This window comes from Pan paniscus, chromosome 15 (assembly GCF_029289425.2).
Source record: "Pan paniscus chromosome 15, NHGRI_mPanPan1-v2.0_pri, whole genome shotgun sequence".
Lineage (NCBI taxonomy): Eukaryota > Metazoa > Chordata > Mammalia > Primates > Hominidae > Pan > Pan paniscus.
Genome location: NC_073264.2, coordinates 13,841,714 through 13,847,713, shown reverse-complemented (window position 1 = coordinate 13,847,713; position 6,000 = coordinate 13,841,714). Strand labels below are relative to the sequence as shown.

Genomic DNA, 6,000 nt, shown 5'->3' with positions numbered 1-6,000 from the left:
TGGCATCTTTTATATGGCTATGGGGACTGCTTGGTGTCTATAAATTATTATGTATATTTGTTGGACTGAAATCAAACTTAAAATCTTCCACATTTCAAGTGTTTTTATTCTGAGCAGTACGTACAAAAAATAATGCCATAGTTGTGTCTAATTCTGTATAGTTCAGCACTCTCCACAGGCTGTCAATCTCTGATTTGATCTACTTTTACCAGATTTAACAGATCCTTGAATTTACTTTACTGTCTATGCTTCCTTTTTGCTCACATTGGGAATCAGACTAAACATGCATCTACTTCATTGAGGAACTCCAGATTGAGACATGCTAGGATTGACTCCATGGTTAGGGAAGATGGATGAAATGGAAACAAAACATGAAACATGTGCTTGGCATCTAATAGCAGTTGCTGAGGGTCATTCTGCTCTTGTAGTTGTGCCTGGATCATTTGTATAAAGGCCACTGTTACCTGTTCTTCAAATTCATTCAGGGGAGGCTAAAGGTTTAAAATTTTGACAATCTGCTGGGTGCTGAGAGAGGCACACTGCATCCTCCTGGGTTTTCTTCTTTAATTGCAGGAGCTGGGCTGCTTGGATCAGAGGTTCCATGGTCTGAACTACTCCACTCTGGTGAAGGTTTCTTCCCCAAAGCCACTCCTCAAGCTGACTTATATTGTACCTGAGTTGCATGCCTGTGCTCCAAGAGCAGACGTCCTTCCCCAGGAGCAGGTCATTAAGAGTCACTGCGCTGATCATGTAGAAGAGCTGTTTGAATACCTGCAGGATGATCTCAGGGTCCAAGCCCTGGTCACACATGACTGTATGAAAGGCATTCATCTGGCAGATGATAGCTTCCAGGCGGTATGAGTTATCCCCATCTGCCATGCTGGAGGAGTGCTTCTGGGAGCAGTGGGCTTCACACCAGATAGACCCTGAATGCTCTCATTTTCCAACATGGTAGAAACTATCATCGGATGTAACACACCCTCGGCAATTTTAAAGAGGTGCTGGTAGATCTGAATGGAAAGGTCGCTCAGTACCTGACGGTATTCGGTGAGGTCAAAGTTCTTAAGGCAGTGTTCGTTGTGCTTTGCAGTATTCTGAGTCATGAAGCCCTCATCCCCGCTGTACCGCTTCAGACAGTGAAGAAGGTGGCAGGTGTTGGATAACAGGAATGACGTCATCTCAAAGTCATCACTGTGCTTCTTCAGGACTTTCTTAGTGCCGTTGGTGGTGGAGGTCATCAGGGAGTGCACTTTGAGATCATCGTTGGTTTGGTCCGCGAGCCGGATGCACATGTAGGGGATGTAGGCGGGGATACAGGGCACTGTGTCCAACAGCATCTGGGGCTTCAAGTCTGTCACCAGGTTGAGGATGAGGAGGGCCTCGCCCTCTTTGTGGCACTCCAACATGCCCTGGAAATCCTTTTCTTTCCACTGAACTGTGACCTGCCTGTTGAACTCATGGCGCTTCCTCTCACTCTGGGCCAACGCCTGGGCAGCTTCTTCATGTAAATCTTCAGTTGCTTTTAGAGCTTCCTCCCATTCTTTTCCTCTTACTTTATTTTTCACCACAGAACTTCCTATCAACTAGTATGTTGAATATTTTGCTTATTAACTTTGTTTATTGTCTTCTCCCTCGATTAGAATATTAGCTACTTGAGTACAAGGATTTGAGCCTGTTACGTTCACTGCTGAATTTTAGGCTCCTGGAAGATACCCAGCATTCAATAGAGACCACACAATAAATATATGTCAAACAAATGAGTCTGTAAGTTCATCAATTTATTTGCCCATATGCATTAACTTTTGCCCATATACATCCAATAACTCTTGTTATATGAAATCAACTGTACTATTTGCTTCATGTAATAGTTTAAAAATACATATGTGTGTATATAAATATATACAGAGATCATAGACCTAACTCTGTCTATATATGTGTGTATGTGATATGTATAAATATATACACACATATATGACTGACATATATCTATAAATATATACACACATATATATGACTGACATATATGTAAATATATACACACACATAGATATCACTGATATATATATCTATCTTGTGTAAGTGGAATCAGGCAGCATTCAAACATACTTTCAATTAGTAATGACTATAGTTTAAATAAGAGAAAGTTTAAAGATTCTGATAGTTTAAATAAGAGAAAGCAAACATCACTACTACTAGTATTTGGGGAAAAAGATTACAAATAGAGATATCATGATAAAAGTGTACAATATTTTTTATGTTTGTGCACTTAGATCCATGTTCAAACTTTGGCTCACCTATACATGTATAGCACATTGGAATATGTGCTACAGTATGCCATTTATAAAGACTGAAAATAATAGTTTATAAACATTATTATTTATTTAGCAAACTCATAAGCTTGGTTTCAAAAATACCTGAATTACATAGCATAATCCCAGTGCTGGAGAACAGAACAGTAGCTGCCAAGGGTTAGGGTTGGTTGGAAGATGTGATTAGTGAGGGATAACATGAAAACATGTACTTTCTTTGTGGTGATAGAGCAGTTCTGCATCCAGATTGTGGTAATGGTTACATAAATCCACACTTCATAGATCTATACACACACATCACACATACATTCAAACACATCTGTACATGTAAAATCCTTAGAAATATGAATAGGGTCTGAACCTGAGTTAATGGTATGGAAACAATGTCAATTTCCTGATTTTGGCAATGTACTAGGTTAAGTTATGTATAATCATTGGGGAAAGTTGCCTGAAAATAGCATAGTCATTCATTTTACTTCTTTTTTTAACTTCTTATGAGTCAAATTATTTTAAAACAAAAGGTATTAAGCAAAGACAAAAATTTGAAAGTTCAAAAATCAAAGCCCATATGAATTTGGACATATGATTTGATTTCTTTTGTAGACCTTGATTTCTTCACCTGTAAAAATGGAATAATAGTATGATTCCTATCTCATTATTGTCATGCTTAAATCATACCACTTATGTAGGTGCCTGTATATATATATATACACACACACACACATATCTATATATATGACTGACTTTGACTGACTTAGGTCTATGATTTAAGATGTGGAAATTGGAATTTACCAGAACATTTGTGAATTGATTTGTTCTTATGCTTCACCAACTGTCATGGTAAAGGAAACCTTAGCCCCAGCTCATAGTATGAAAACACGTAAATGCTTCTATGTGCCCTAAATTTCTTTTGGTTAAGCTTTATACTTTTTTTTTTGTTTATGACACAGAAATATGATCACAAAGCACATGTGTACCACAATACAAATTTCATGTATTTTGTCTCTGTATTATGTTTTCTTTCCATTTATGTCTTTTCAAGCTAACAATTCCTAATCTCCTAATACAGTGGGCCTTTCAAGAACTTACTTCTTTACATAGTCATGTTCTTTTAACTAGGATCTCACAGATAAAGTTATCAAAGCATGGAAAAGGATGAAGAAACTTGACTTCTTCCCCTCTCCATCCCCCACTAAATTCAATTCATCCCAACCTTGCATTTGTTTTGTTCTCCTGGAAAAGAAAATATAGTCATCACCCTCAATAAATATACAATCTAGTTAGAGAGATATGACCTCAGAGTAGGATTTCTTAGTTTTCATTTTGATTATCTTCCTTTAGATATTTGTAAAGACAAAAATGCTGTATGCTTATGGACTGCAAGCAGTATGAGTGGAAAACAAAAGTAATAAATGTTACTTCTGACTTTATTATAATGTTAGGATTGTTAATAGTTAACAATTACTTACTGAAGGAAGATTTAAATTGAATATTTCTAAATGGGAAAAATTTAAAAAGCAGGTGAGTCCATAAATTTTAGGACCCAGAATCTACTGAGCTAAAAACTCAATGAGAGTTAATTCTCTGTTGGTGTTGTAGCAATTCTTGAGGTTATTTCTGAAGACTCACATGAGAGCTAAACAATAAAAGAGGACTGAGACCACTTCAAGGGATGGAGAACACCTTCCTTTCTTGTTCAGATGATGCTCTGAGACATCGCTGTTTATTTTGACTGCCTCTTTTTAAACAAACTTCCACTTAGGAACTTAAAAACCACCTGTAAACCAACAGCCACAAAAAAGTGGGGGAACTCAGCGTTTAAGCATTATTGTTCACCAGACACAGTACTGGGCACTTACATAAATGATATGGTTTAAGCATGACAATAATGAGACAGAAATTCTACTATCATTCCAGTTTTACAGGTGAAGAAATCAAGGTCTACAAAATAAATCAAATAATATGTTCAAATTCATAAGGGCTTTGATTTTAGAAATTTTAGATTTTTTGTCTTTGTTTAATACCAATTATTTTTAAATAATTTGACTCACAAGAAGTTAAAAAATAGTAAAAAGAATGACCGTCTTATTTTCAGCCAACTTTCCCCAGTAATTATATCTAACTTAACCTAGTACTTTGCCAACATCAGGAAATTGACATTGTTTCCATACCATCAACTCAGGTTCAGACCCTATTCATATTTCTAAGGATTTTACATGTACTCTTGTGTAGGTGTGTGTGAGTGTATGTGTGATGTGTGTGTATAGATCTATGAAGTGTGGATTTATGTAACCATCACCATAATCTGGATGCAGAACTGCTCTATCACCACAAAGAAAGTACATGTTTTCATGTTATCCCTCACTAATGACATCTTCCAACCAACCCTAACCTTTGGCAACCACTGATCTGTTCTCCAGCACTAGGATTATGCTTTGTAAATCAGGTATTTTTGAAGCCAAAGCTCATGAGGTTACTAAATAAATAATAATGTTTTATAAAATGTTATTTTCAGTCTTTATAAATGGCATACTGTAGCACATATTCAAATGTGCTATACATGTATAGGTGGCAAAGTCTGAACACGGCTCTAAGTGCACAAATGTAAAAAATATTGTACACTTTTATCACAATATCCCTATTTGTAATATTTTCCCCCAAAAGCTGGTAGTAGTGATATTTGCTTTCTCTTATTTAAATTATCCGAATTATAGTCATTACTAATTGAAAGTATGTTTTAATACTGCCTGATTCCACTTACGTAAGATATCTAAAATAGTTAAACTCCTAGAAATAGAGTACAATACTGGTTGCCAGGGTCTGGAAGGAGGGGAAATGGGGGTTGCTGTTCAATGGGTATAAAATTCAGTTATAACAGATGAATAAGTTCTAGAGATCTGCTGTCAACAGAGCACCTATAGTTAACAAGATTGTATTGCACAGTTAAAAATGTATTAAGAGGATATATCTCATGTTAAACATACTTACTTCATTAACAGAAAAAAATGGAATATTTTACACATAAAATTACATATATGCCTGAATTTCACATTTCGTTTCATAAATTGTACTGGTGCTAAAAAGGTATTTTTCTATTAAAAAACATCTAACTGAAGGAAAAGTTACAAATGAGTGATCATTCATAAATAAAATATAATCCTAGGGACCGCTGTTTTTCCATTTTGAATACCCTCCACAATTAGTCTTAATAATTATGTTGGCTGAATGAAAAATAATGATTTCTCAAGAGGCAATAGAAAATAGAGAATAAGTCCATTCTTGAGAAAATTTATAATTAGTGAAAGTAATTTTTTCATCCTCTTTTCTTATTTAAATCTCAAGTACTCTCTGCCACTCTGTGCTCTTCTTTCTGGGGTAAAATATGCCAGCTATCCACAGTCAGGGCATTCTCTAACCATTCCTCCTTAGAGATGTCTACAGACTTTTACTCAGCTAGACTGTCTTGTTGCCTGTCTTCATATCAACTTCGCAAGACGTGTAGACCATTCTCTTAGGCCCCTGCATGGCAGTGCATAATATATTCCATGCTAATTATCTAATGAGGTTCACTAAATTAATATTTTATTATACCACATAAAATACTCTTAGATCTAACAGTATAAAAATTTCCAATTATGGGCCGGGCGCGGTGGGTCACGCCTGTAATCCCAGCACTTTGGGAGGCCGAGAT

General features: G+C 36.0%; 1 pseudogene; it reads right to left on the bottom strand.

The window, feature by feature from the left end:
* Positions 1 to 272: 272 nt before the first annotated feature.
* LOC129393861 (unconventional myosin-Vb-like) lies at positions 273 to 4,683 on the bottom strand (annotated as a pseudogene).
* Positions 4,684 to 6,000: the final 1,317 nt, after the last annotated feature.